Raw genomic sequence first — 13,751 nt, 5'->3', positions numbered from 1 at the left:
GTGCTGTATGTTGTACCATGGTGCTGAGTATGTAGTGTCTTATTTATTGAACTGTGCTGCGTCACAGTTTATGTATGCCTGACGACGACTGATTGTAATAAAGATATTTTCAATCAAAAAAAAAATAATGTATAGTAACTGTATAACCCTGATAACACTGCAGCTGGATATGTGATATATAAGTTACTGTACAGTATAGCAATCAGCCTGTGGTATATAATGTATAGTAACTGTATAACCCTGATAACACAGCAGCTGGATATGTGATATATAAGTTACTGTACAGTATAGCAGCATGTGGTGTATAATGTATAGTAAGAGCATAACCCTGATAACACAGCAGCTGGATATGTGATATATAAGTTACTGTACAGTATAGCAATCAGCATGTGGTGTATAATGTATAGTAATTGTATAACCCTGATAACACAGCAGCAGCTGGATATGTGATATATAAGTTACTGTACAGTATAGCAATCAGCCTGTGGTATATAATGTATAGTAACTGTATAACCCTGATAACACAGCAGCTGGATATGTGATATATAAGTTACTGTACAGTATAGCAATCAGCATGTGGTATATAATGTATAGTAACTGTATAACCCTGTTACTGTACATAGAAATACCGCAAGGGAACCGGTGAGTGCCCGCTGATTTTTAAAATTATATCAGAAAAAAAATTATAAAAAGCTATCAAAATATTTCTCTTACACCAATATGATATTAATAAAAACTAGAGATCTTGGAGCAAAAAATGAAACAACAACCAGCCCTGTAGGTGGAAAATTAAAAGCGCTCTGGTTCTTAGAAGGCGAGGAGGAACACTGTATTAATTTGACCCAGACATGCAGGCATCAATGGGCTCCGTCTTCAGGGGTCAAAAAAAAGCCCCAAAAAAGTCCCAAAAAAATAGGTTGGAACAGAAGTCTCACTGAAGGACTGGACGTGACTGGAATGTAAGTTATTGTAAGGTTATATGGGGGATATTCCATCATACTGAAAGAAGAAGGGAACAGAAGCTCTGTGTCATCAGGCGATGTTCCGAAAGAGGAAATGTATGGACATGATCGTGTGTGTGACTTCTGATTTCATGCATCTACTTCCATAAAGAAACAGAAGAAGTCCTGCAAATGTGCAAAAAGTAAGAAAAAGAGAGAAGACAAATGTATGTGTCAAGACATTGACAAATAACCCCAAACCCACTAGTTTATCGCTAAATCGACAAATTTCAGCTTAACACAACTTTCACTGTAGCAGACAGCAGGCTGTACTGTGTATTGCACACCGCAAATTTACAATTCGCTACCCCACCTCCAATAATTGTGATAGAAATGTTAAAAGAAACATACAGTGGTGCCTTGGATTAGGAGCATAATTCTTTCCGGGACCATGCTTGTATTACAAATCCACTCTTACACCAAAGCAAGTTTTCCCATAAGAAATCACTGAAATGCCGACAATTGGTTCCACCCCCAAAAAATAATGATTTTCTTATTCTGAATAACATGTAAAACAGATTAAACAAACATTCAGAAACAGCAGAATATGTGATATTATAAGTTATGTACAGTATAGCAATCAGCATGTGGTATATAATGTATAGTAACTGTATAACCCTGTTACTGTACATAGAAATACCGCAAGGGAACCAGTGAGTGCCCGCAACTTTTTCCTTCTTTTTTGAATATATGTGATATATAAGTTACTGTACAGTATAGCAGCATGTGGTGTATAATGTATAGTAACTGCATAACCCTGATAACACAGCAGCTGGATATGTGATATATAAGTTACTGTACAGTATAGCAATCAGCATGTGGTGTATAATGTATAGTAACTGTATAACCCTGATAACACAGCAGCTGGATATGTGATATATAAGTTACTGTACAGTATAGCAGCATGTGGTATATAATGTATAGTAACTGCATAACCCTGATAACACAGCAGCTGGATATGTGATATATAAGTTACTGTACAGTATAGCAGCATGTGGTGTATAATGTATAGTAACTGTATAAACCTGATAACACAGCTGCAGCTGGATATGTGATATATAAGTTACTGTACAGTATAGAAATCAGCATGTGGTATATAATGTATAGTAACTGTATAACCCTGATAACACTGCAGCTAGATATGTGATATATAAGTTACTGTACAGTAAAGCAATCAGCATGTGGTATATAATGTATAGTAACTGTATAACCCTGATAACACAGCAGCTGGATATGTGATATATAAGTTACTGTACAGTATAGCAATCAGCATGTGGAGTATAATGTATAGTAACTGTATAACCCTGATAACACAGCTGCAGCTGGATATGTGATATATAAGTTACTGTACAGTATAGCAGCATGTGGTATATAATGTATAGTAACTGTATAATCCTGATAACACAGCAGCTGGATATGTGATATATAAGTTACTGTACAGTATACCAATCAGCATGTGGTGTATAATGTATAGTAACTGTATAACCCTAATAACACAGCAGCTGGATATGTGATATATAAGTTACTGTACAGAATAGCAATCAGCATGTGGAGTATAATGAATAGTAACTGTATAACCCTGATAACACAGCAGCTAGATATGTGATATATAAGTTAGGGCTCGTTCCCACTGAGCAAAAGCAGCTGAATTTCTGCGCTGAATCAGCGCTGAAATTTTAGCCGTTAAAATAGGTGCACAGCTAATTTAAATTGTGTTGAATGGAAATTCTGCTCTGCAGTTCACACAGTGGAATTTCCGCACTGAACTAATCCGCTTTCCGCCAGAAGAATGAACATGTTCATTCTTCCGCTAGCGGAAGCCTATACAAATCAATGGGGCTCTGATTTTCTGTTTCAGCGCGGATTCAGCGCGGATTCAGCGCGGAATACAAGCGTAATACAAGCGGAAATTACTCGCTGAATCAGCGCGGAAATGGGGAAAAGGGGGGGGAGGAGGATTCTAGTATATGTTCTGGTATAGTCTAGTTTACTCACCAAATACTCGCTGAATTTCAGCGCTGAATGCATGCGGATTCAGCGCGGATTCCTCGAGTATTCCGCGCTGAATTTGTCAAGAGCTGATTACGAGCTGAACACTTTCCTAGCAGAATACGCAGGGATTCTGCTTACATTCTGCTTATATTCTGCTCGGAATTCAGCGTCAGTTGATTTCAGGCGGAAATATTTCCTTGCGTAATCCGCTCCTTTTGCTCTGTGTGAACGTAGCCTTACTGTACAGTATAGCAGCATGTGGTATATAATGTATAGTAACTATAACCCTGATAACACAGCAGCTGGATATGTGATATATAAGTTACTGTACAGTATAGCAATCAGCATGTGGTGTATAATGTATAGTAACTGCATAACCCTGATAACACAGCAGCAGTTTGTAGATACATGATGGAACTGCAGATCCCCATAATGCAGGAGCGTAGTACAACAGGCTAGAATAGAGAAGCAGGGCTGCTTTCAGAGGTCTGTGTGGTCACATGACAGCAATGGGGAAGGGTGTGTGTGTTCAGCATGGACCAATCAGGAAGTGAGAATCACAGAGCTGTGCAGGAGGACAGAGACAGAAACTTTATGTACAGCGGTTTGAATGGCTGAGTGTAAGTGCAGGCACATTATAGCAGCAGTGTGTATAGCTGGTGTGTAAGTGCAGGCACATTATAGCAGCAGTGTGTATAGCTGAGTTTGACTGCAATCACATTATAACAGCAGTGTGTATAGCTGAGTGTAAGTGCAGGCACATTATAGCAGCAGTGTGTATAGCTGAGTGTAAGTACAGGCACATTATAGCAGCAGTGTGTATAGCTGAGTGTAAGTGCAGGCACAGTATAGCAGCAGTGTGTATAGCTGAGTGTAAGTGCAGGCACAGTATAGCAGCAGTGTGTATAGCTGAGTGTAAGTGCAAGCACATTATAACAGCAGTGTGTATAGCTGAGTGTGAGTGCAGGTACATTATAGCAGCAGTGTGTATAGCTGAGTGTGAGTGCAAGCACATTATAGCAGCAGTGTGTATAGCTGAGTGTGAGTGCAGGCACATTATAGCAGCAATGTGTATAGCTGAGTGTGAGTGCAGGTACATTATAGCAGCAGTGTGTATAGCTGAGTGTAAGTGCTTGCACATATAGCAGCAGTGTGTATAGCTGAGTGTGAGTGCTGGCACATTATAGCAGCAGTGTGTATAGCTGAGTGTAAGTGCAGGCAGATTATAGCAGCAATGTGTATAGCTAGTGTGTAAGTGCATGCACATAGCAGCAGTGTGTATAGCTGAGTGTAAATGCAGGCACATTATAGCAGCAGTGTGTATAGCTGATGTGTAAGTGCAGGCAGAGTATAGCAGCAGTGTGTATAGCTGAGTGTGAGTGCAGGCACATTATAGCAGCAGTGTGTATAGCTGGTGTGTAAGTGCAGGCACAGTATAGCAGCAGTGTGTATAGCTGAGTGTGAGTGCAGGTACATTATAGCAGCAGTGTGTATAGCTGAGTGTAAGTGCTTGCACATATAGCAGCAGTGTGTATAGCTGAGTGTGAGTGCAGGCACATTATAGCAGCAGTGTGTATAGCTGAGTGTAAGTGCAGGCAGATTATAGCAGCAATGTGTATAGCTGGTGTGTAAGTGCATGCACATAGCAGCAGTGTGTATAGCTGAGTGTGAGTACAGGCACATTATAGCAGCAGTGTTTATAACTGATGTGTAAGTGCAGGCACAGTATAGCAGCAGTGTGTATAGCTGAGTGTGAGTGCAGGCACATTATAGCAGCAGTGTGTATAGCTGGTGTGTAAGTGCAGACACAGTATAGCAGCAGTGTGTATAGCTGAGTGTGAGTGCAGCCACATTATAGCAGCAGTGTGTATAGCTGAGTGTAAGTGCAGGCAAATTATAGCAGCCGTGTGTATAGCTGGTGTGTAAGTGCAGGCACATTATAGCAGCAGTGTGTATAGCTGAGTGTGAGTGCAAGCACATTATAGCAGCAGTGTGTATAGCTGAGTGTGAGTGCAGGTACATAATAGCAGCAGTGTGTATAGCTGAGTGTAAGTGCTTGCACATATAGCAGCAGTGTTTATAGCTGAGTGTGAGTGCAGGCACATTATAGCAGCAGTGTGTATAGCTGAGTGTAAGTGCAGGCAGATTATAGCAGCAATGTGTATAGCTAGTGTGTAAGTGCATGCACATAGCAGCAGTGTGTATAGCTGAGTGTAAATGCAGGCTTATTATAGCAGCAGTGTGTATAGCTGATGTGTAAGTGCAGGCACAGTATAGCAGCAGTGTGTATAGCTGAGTGTGAATGCAATCACATTATAGCAGCAGTGTGTATAGCTGAGTGTGAGTGCAGGCACATTATAGCAGCAGTGTGTATAGCTGAGTGTAAGTGCAGGCACAGTATAGCAGCAGTGTGTATAGCTAAGTGTGAGTGCAGCCACATTATAGCAGCAGTGTGTATAGCTGAGTGTAAGTGCAGGCACATTATAGCAGCAGTGTGTATAGCTGAGTGTGAGTGCAGGCACATTATAGTAGCAGTGTGTATAGCTGAGTGTGAGTGCAAGCACATTATAGCAGCAGTGTGTATACCTGAGTGTGAGTGCAGGCACATTATAGCAGCAGTGTGTATAGCTGAGTGTGAGTGCAGGTACATTATAGCAGCAGTGTGTATAGCTGAGTGTAAGTGCTTGCACATATAGCAGCAGTGTGTATAGCTGAGTGTGAGTGCAGGCACATTATAGCAGCAGTGTGTATAGCTGAGTGTAAGTGCAGGCAGATTATCGCAGCAATGTGTATAGCTGGTGTGTAAGTGCATGCACATAGCAGCAGTGTGTATAGCTGAGTGTAAATGCAGGCACATTATAGCAGCAGTGTGTATAGCTGATGTGTAAGTGCAGGCACAGTATAGCAGCAGTGTGTATAGCTGAGTGTGAGTGCATTATAGCAGCAGTGTGTATAGCTGGTGTGTAAGTGCAGGCACAGTATAGCAGCAGTGTGCATAGCTGAGTGTGAGTGCAGCCACATTATAGCAGCAGTGTGTATAGCTGAGTGTGAGTGCAAGCACATTATAGCATCAGTGTGTATAGCTGAGTGTGAGTGCAGGCACATTATAGCAACAGTGTGTATAGCTGAGTGTGAGTGCAGGCCTAATAGCAGCAGTGTGCATAGCTGGTGTGTAAGTGCAGGCACATTATAGCAGCAGTGTGTATAGCTGAGTGTGAGTGCAGGCACATTATAGCAGCAGTGTGTATAGCTGTGTGTGAGTGCAGGCACAATATAGCAGCAGTGTGTATAGCTGAGGTTGAGTGCAAGCACATTATAGCAGCAGTGTGTATAGCTGAGTGTGAGTGCAGGCACATTATAGCAGCAGTGTGTATAGCTGAGTGTGAGTGCAGGCAGATTATAGCAGCAATGTGTATAGCTGGTGTGTAAGTGCATGCACATAGCAGCAGTGTGTATAGCTGAGTGTAAATGCAGGCACATTATAGCAGCAGTGTGTATAGCTGAGTGTGAGTGCAGGCAGATTATAGCAGCAATGTGTATAGCTGGTGTGTAAGTGCATGCACATAGCAGCAGTGTGTATAGCTGAGTGTAAATGCAGGCACATTATAGCAGCAGTGTGTATAGCTGATGTGTAAGTGCAGGCACAGTATAGCAGCAGTGTGTATAGCTGAGTGTGAGTGCAGGCACATTATAGCAGCAGTGTGTATAGCTGGTGTGTAAGTGCAGGCACAGTATAGCAGCAGTGTGTATAGCTGAGTGTGAGTGCAGCCACATTATAGCAGCAGTGTGTATAGCTGTGTGTGAGTGCAGGCACATTATAGCAGCAGTGTGTATAGCTGAGGTTGAGTGCAAGCACATTATAGCAGCAGTGTGTATAGCTGAGTGTGAGTGCAGGCACATTATAGCAGCAGTGTGTATAGCTGAGTGTGAGTGCAGGCAGATTATAGCAGCAATGTGTATAGCTGGTGTGTAAGTGCATGCACATAGCAGCAGTGTGTATAGCTGAGTGTAAATGCAGGCACATTATAGCAGCAGTGTGTATAGCTGATGTGTAAGTGCAGGCACAGTATAGCAGCAGTGTGTATAGCTGAGTGTGAGTGCAGGCACATTATAGCAGCAGTGTGTATAGCTGGTGTGTAAGTGCAGGCACAGTATAGCAGCAGTGTGTATAGCTGAGTGTGAGTGCAGCCACATTATAGCAGCAGTGTGTATATCTGAGTGTAAGTGCAGGCACATTAGCAGCAATGTGTATAGCTGGTGTGTAAGTGCAGGCACATTAAAGCAGCAGTGTGTATAGCTGAGTGTGAGTGCAGGCACATTATAGGAGCAGTTTGTATAGCTGAGTGTAAGTGCAGGCACATTATAGCAGCAGTGTGTATAGCTGAGTGTAAGTGCAGGCACATTATAGCAGCAGTGTGTATAGCTGAGTGTGAGTGCAAGCACATTATAGCAGCAGTGTGTATAGCTGAGTGTGAGTGCAGGCACATTATAGCAGCAGTGTGTATAGCTGGTGTGTAAGTGCAGGCACAGTATAGCAGCAGTGTGTATAGCAGCAGTGTGTATAGCTAAGTGTGAGTGCAGCCACATTATAGCAGCAGTGTGTATAGCTGAGTGTAAGTGCAGGCACATTATAGCAGCAGTGTGTATAGCTGAGTGTAAGTGCAAGCACATTATAGCAGCAGTGTGTATAGCTGAGTGTGAGTGCAGGCACATTATAGCAGCAGTGTGTATAGCTGAGTGTGAGTGCAAGCACATTATAGCAGCAGTGTGTAAAGCTGAGTGTGAGTGCAAGCACAATATAGCAGCAGTGTGTATAGCTGAGTGTGAGTGCAGGCACATTATAGCAGCAGTGTCTATAGCTGAGTGTAAGTGCAGGCACATTATAGCAGCAGTGTGTATAGCTGAGTGTGAGTGCAGGCACATTATAGCAGCAGTGTGTATAGCTGAGTGTGAGTGCAAGCACATTATAGCAGCAGTGTGTAAAGCTGAGTGTGAGTGCAAGCACAATATAGCAGCAGTGTGTATAGCTGAGTGTGAGTGCAGGCACATTATAGCAGCAGTGTCTATAGCTGAGTGTAAGTGCAGGCACATTATAGCAGCAGTGTGTATAGCTGAGTGTGAGTGCAGGCACATTATAGCAGCAGTGTGTATAGCTGAGTGTAAGTGCAGGCATATTATAGCAATATTGTGTATAGCTGAGTGTGAGTGCAGGCACATTATAGCAGGAATGGAGAGGATGGGAAACACAAGGGCTGACAGAGACTGCAGAGAGGAGGCCATTCACAGACATAACATACATTACAAGGTTGTATAACTGTAATGTGTGTTATAATTGTTACCACCGCACTACCCCTTTAAACCTAAACGTTCTTAAACTAAATTACTCTTAAACCAAGGTACCACTGTATATATATATATATATATATATATATATATATATATATATATATCCATCTCTATCCTGGATGTGTCATCTCTTTGTTTGTTGTGTCTTGCTCACTGGTCTTTTATTCTCACTGTTGCTAGGTTCCTTTCCCCACACTAATCTACATATGATGGTTAGAATTTATTGTGATTGAGGGTGCCTTCACACGTACCGGATCCGCAGCGGACTTCACGCTGCGAGGTTGCAGCGAAATCTGCTGCGGATCCTGGTAGTGTGAAGTGAATGGGTCACATGCCCGCAGTGGAATTTTCATTCCGCTGCCAGTATGTGACCCGGCCCCTTTAACCCCCTGTATCCCGCCTCCCACTGGCCCCCGGCCCAGAGCATACTATGCCTGCTCGACGCCACGGCTGTGTGTGAGGATCCCGGCTCCCCTCTCTTCCCATCAGCCAATCAGTGCACGGCAGCACTGATTGGCTTATGGGGACCGACGGGAGCCGGGAGCCTCACACAGCCGCACTGAGCTACGGCACTGTCCTGGGCCAGAAGCCAGAAAAAGGCAGAGCAGGGGGGCACTTTTGCAAACTGCAACTTCTCCAACCCCTGACTTGAGAATGGAGCGATGATGGACCTCATAGCGTGGACTGATGAAACCTCAGTGGTAGAAATTTACCTGGTGGGCACCAGAAATATCACAAAGTTGACTGCAAGCCCTCATACACAAAGTATAAATAGGTATGACTAAATCTCTGATAAATAAAGGGCATACAATGCCATCATAACATACTCTTAGCGGGTGCGCATTGTTATAAGAATAGCGCAATCCAACTGTTATATTATTATTATTATATTTAAAATATTCATGTGTTTACAAATTTATAGCTAGACAATTTATAATGTATGTTTTTCTGTCCGTTGTGTTGTAACAGTTAGTTGCACAGCTCTTCCATGTTCCTGACCCTGCTTGTTACTTGGGGTGTACCACATACAGTGGGGAAAAAAAGTATTTAGTCAGTCACCAATAGTGCAAGTTCTCCCACTTAAAAAGATGAGAGGCGTCTGTAATTGACACCATATGGAGACCTCAACTATGGGAGACAAAATGAGAAAACAAATCCAGAAAATCACATTGTCTGATTCTGTAAGAATTTATTTGCAAATTATGGTGGAAAATAAGTATTTGGTCAGTAACAAAATTTCATCTCAATCCTTTGTTATATCTCCTTTGTTGGCAATGACAGAGGTCAAACGTTATCTGTAAGTTCTCACAAGGTTGGCACACACTGTTGTTGGTCTGTTGGCCCATTCCTCCATGCAGATCTCCTCTAGAGCAGTGAAGTTTTGGGGCTGTCGCTTGGCAACACAGACTTTCAACTCCCTCCGAAGGTTTTCTATAGGGTTGAGATCTGGAGACTGGCTAGGCCACTCCAGGACCTTGAAATGCTTCTTACAAAGCCACTCCTTCGTTGCCCTGGCGGTATGCTTTGGGTCATTGTCATGGTGAAAGACCCAGCCCCGTTTCATCTTCAATGCCCTTGCTGATGGAAGGAGGTTTGCACTCATAATCTCACGATACATGGCCACATTCATTCTTTCATGTACCCGGATCAGTCGTCCTGGCCCCTTTGCAGAGAAACAGCCCCAAAGCCTGATGTTTCCACCCCCATGCTTTACAGTAGGTATGGTGTTTGATGGATGCAACTCAGTATTCTTTTTCCTCCAAACACGACAAGTTGTGTTTCTACCAAACAGTTCCACTTTGGTTTCATCAGACCATAGGACATTCTCCCAATACTCTTCTGGATCATCCAAATGCTCTCTAGCAAACTTCAGACGGGCCCGGACATGTACTGGCTTAGGCAGAGGGACACGTCTGGCACTGCAGGATCTGAGTCCCTGGCGGCGTAGTATGTTACTGATGGTAGGCTTTGTTACATTGGTCCCAGCTCTCTGCAGTTCATTCACTAGGTCCCCCCGCGTGGTTCTGGGATTTTTGCTCACCATTTTGACCCCACGGGATGAGATTTTGCGTGGAGCCCCAGATCGAGGGAGATTATCAGTGGTCTTGTATGTCTTCCATTTTCTAATTTTTGCTCCCACAGTTGATTTCTTCACTCCAAGCTGGTTGCCTATTGCAGATTCAGTCTTCCCAGCCTGGTGCAGGGCTACCATTTTGTTTCTGGTGTCCTTTGACAGCAGTTTGGAGTCTGACTGTTTGAGGGTGTGCACAGGTGTCTCTTTATACTGATAACAAGTTTAAACAGGTGCCATTACTACAGGTAATGAGTGGAGGAAAGAGGAGACTCTTAAAGAAGAAGTTACAGGTCTGTAAGAGCCAGAAATCTTGATTGTTTGTAGGTGACCAAATACTTATTTTCCACCATAATTTGCAAATAAATTCTTACAAAATCAGACAATGTGATTTTCGGGATTTGTTTTCTCATTTTGTCTCCCATAGTTGAGGTCTACCTATGATGTAAGTTACAGGCCTCTCTCATCTTTTTTAGTGGGAGAACTTGCACTATTGGTGACTGACTAAATACTTTTTTTCCACACTGTATGATCTATAAGTAGTCACCCTATTGAGAACCTGTGCGCAGGACACGAATAGGATGTGATTAGAGATGAGCTAAGCAGGTGGAAATTTGTTTTGCGAGGTTTGCAAATTTTTGGTCAAATTTGTTAATGTTTGTGAATCGAATCTTAACGAATTTCAATAAAACAGAGGAACAATAGTAGCTACAGTACTGGGAGTATGGCAGAAGGCAAATTTGTTTATGTATGTTCTTGTAAAAGTGTCAAAAATTGGAAAATCACAATAAGGCTTCCACACTTAAAAAGGTACCATACCTTGCTACCCCTTCTAATCACTATTTCCCCCCCTGATATAACCATGAACAGTCTAAATCACCATTGCCCCTCCACCGACCGACCTGCTTGACCAAAAGGCCCCAGGAGCACTCCGAAGAGTAGAAAAGTACCCAACCAACTCCATAATGGAACCTCTCGGTGAAGGCTTGATGTTTCAGCTTCTAGAACCCTGGGGGTTTCTATCCATCATTACAACATTAGTCGGGATGGTATTTATCACTTTACCAACTTACTGACTGACGGACTGACTGACAGAAGACCATCCTTTCCGGGCCGTCCACCGCCCCACACTGTCTATATGGGACCACCCCATATATTATGGAGAAGACATCCCCCCCCCCCCCCCCCCCCCCCCGACTTCTTTTCCTCTAGGACTCTGCAGCCATCTCTGACCCACAGACCCCAGAGACCAATCATCCAACCACAGGCCATATCCTACTAAAACCAGCATTCCTATATTTCTTATTTAGTCAACTTTACCAACAGCTCAACTCGGGACCGAGGGTATTTTCCTTGATACGGTTGGCCAGCAGGGGACGAAGTAACCAATCAAGGATTTCGGAGATACTTTCCGTGACTGAATCTATTGCAGAGACAATCGGTCCACTCAGGGGTCTGTCTGCCGCCTTGTGTAGCTTCGGTGGACCATACCATTTTGGAGGTCTAGTGTTGTCCGGAATACCTTTTCAGTGATGGCACCTGGACTAACATGGGTATGTAATAAACTTCTGTTTTTCTTTTGTGCCGTTGCGGTGGCTTCCAACCAACTTATTGTTACACACAAGAAAAATAAAACTTTAGGAGAAGAGGGGGGAAAAAAAGGCGAGAGGCGGCGCCTCGTGTGATACCGTTGATAGTGGTGATAAGGGTGAGAACAAGTGATTCAAGGCTCACCTTTTGCCACTTGGGCTTGATGCATATCACCCCTTGTATGGGGTACTCGATGTTTTCCAGTGGGGATGCTGTATTGTGTGCTGGAGCTGCAGGCTAGTCCTAGGATCGGCTCTCCGGGATGCTCCCAAAAAGGGGCCCGTGGGAAGAGTGCATAGACGAAAATAAAATAAAAAATGGTGCCAAGAAATCCTTCTGGGGACCAGCGCTGCTCCAGAGAATTCACAGCCACGAAGTAGATGAAAGAAATGTTTGAGTTTATTGTGAAAGCACAGGTATTACGCCTTTTTAGAAGCACCAGCTTCCTTCATCAGAAATTGTGCATACAGCATTGACTGTCTCTTCTCTGTATGCACAATTTCTGATGAAGGAAGCTGCTGCTTTTGAAACGCGTAATACCTGAGCTTTCACAATAAACTCAAACATTTCTTTCATCTACTTCGTGGCTGTGAATTCTCTGGAGCAGCGCTGGTCCCCAGAAGGATTTCTTGGCACCATTTTTTATTTTATTTTCGTCTATGCAAACTTTAGGAGAGGCTTTGAAAAACAAACAACAGCCTAGGGCTATGTGCACCCTTACAACGGCCTTAAGGCCCTATTCCACCAACAGATCTGACGACAGATTATCTGCCAAAGATTTGAAGCCAAACCCAGGAACGGACTATAAACAGAGAACAGGTCATAAAGGAAAGACTGGATTTCTCCTCTTTTCAAATCCACTCCTGGGTTTGGCTTCAAATCTTTGGCAGATAATCTGTCGTCAGATCTGTTGGTGGAATAGGGCCTTTAGTATTTCAGCATCGCCCATGTTTTACTTGTTACTGTGGCCGATACTGAATGGTTATTTTTATTTGTATTGAGGTCAATGGTTAATGCGCCACACCCAAAGGTGCAACTAACCATTGACCTTCATTGTGAAAACAGACAGGCCGTTGTTTACAATCTTCCACGCCACAGCCACTGATTGGCTGAGTGGGACGTTAGGATGCCAGAAGTCCCCTAAGGGTCCTATTCCACGGTCCGAGCAGGGCCTGATCAACTATGTAATCGAGCACCAATCTGCTAGATCTGCGCTTGTTTACTGGGCCTATTACATGGTCCAATTATCGTTTAGCGAGGGCTGCAAGGACATCGTTACTGATGTCCTTGCAGCCCTTGTTTCATACATTACCTGTCCAGGCGCAGGTCTTCTCCTTCTCCCGATCCTGTGCCGCAGCAGCTTCGGAGCGGCCTGTCTGAACTGACAGACCGATCAGCCAATCACTGGCCGCGGTGGTCCTGGCCTGTGATTGGCTGTGTCAGCTTAGACAGGCCACTCCGAAGCTGCTGCGGTGCAGGATCGGGAGAAGGAGAAGACCTGCGCCTGGACAGATAATGTCTGATGGTTTGAAATTGTCGGTCGCCCGCCGCGCCCGCTATTCCGCGTAGCGATGCGCAGGTGGCGACCAATGATTCCAACCGGTCATACAGAAAACTGACATGTCAGTTTTCTGCGTCCGCTATTCATTGAATAGCAGCCGCACAGACATGTCAATTAACACAATGGAGTGTGAGGCTCCGGCCGCAAGCTCCGTGGGGGGAGCAGTGAATTGGGATGTGGGTGCACATGT

Source organism: Dendropsophus ebraccatus, chromosome 9 (assembly GCF_027789765.1).
Source record: "Dendropsophus ebraccatus isolate aDenEbr1 chromosome 9, aDenEbr1.pat, whole genome shotgun sequence".
NCBI lineage: Eukaryota > Metazoa > Chordata > Amphibia > Anura > Hylidae > Dendropsophus > Dendropsophus ebraccatus.
The sequence above is the reverse complement of the archived record's forward strand: the minus strand, read 5'-3'. Positions refer to the sequence as shown.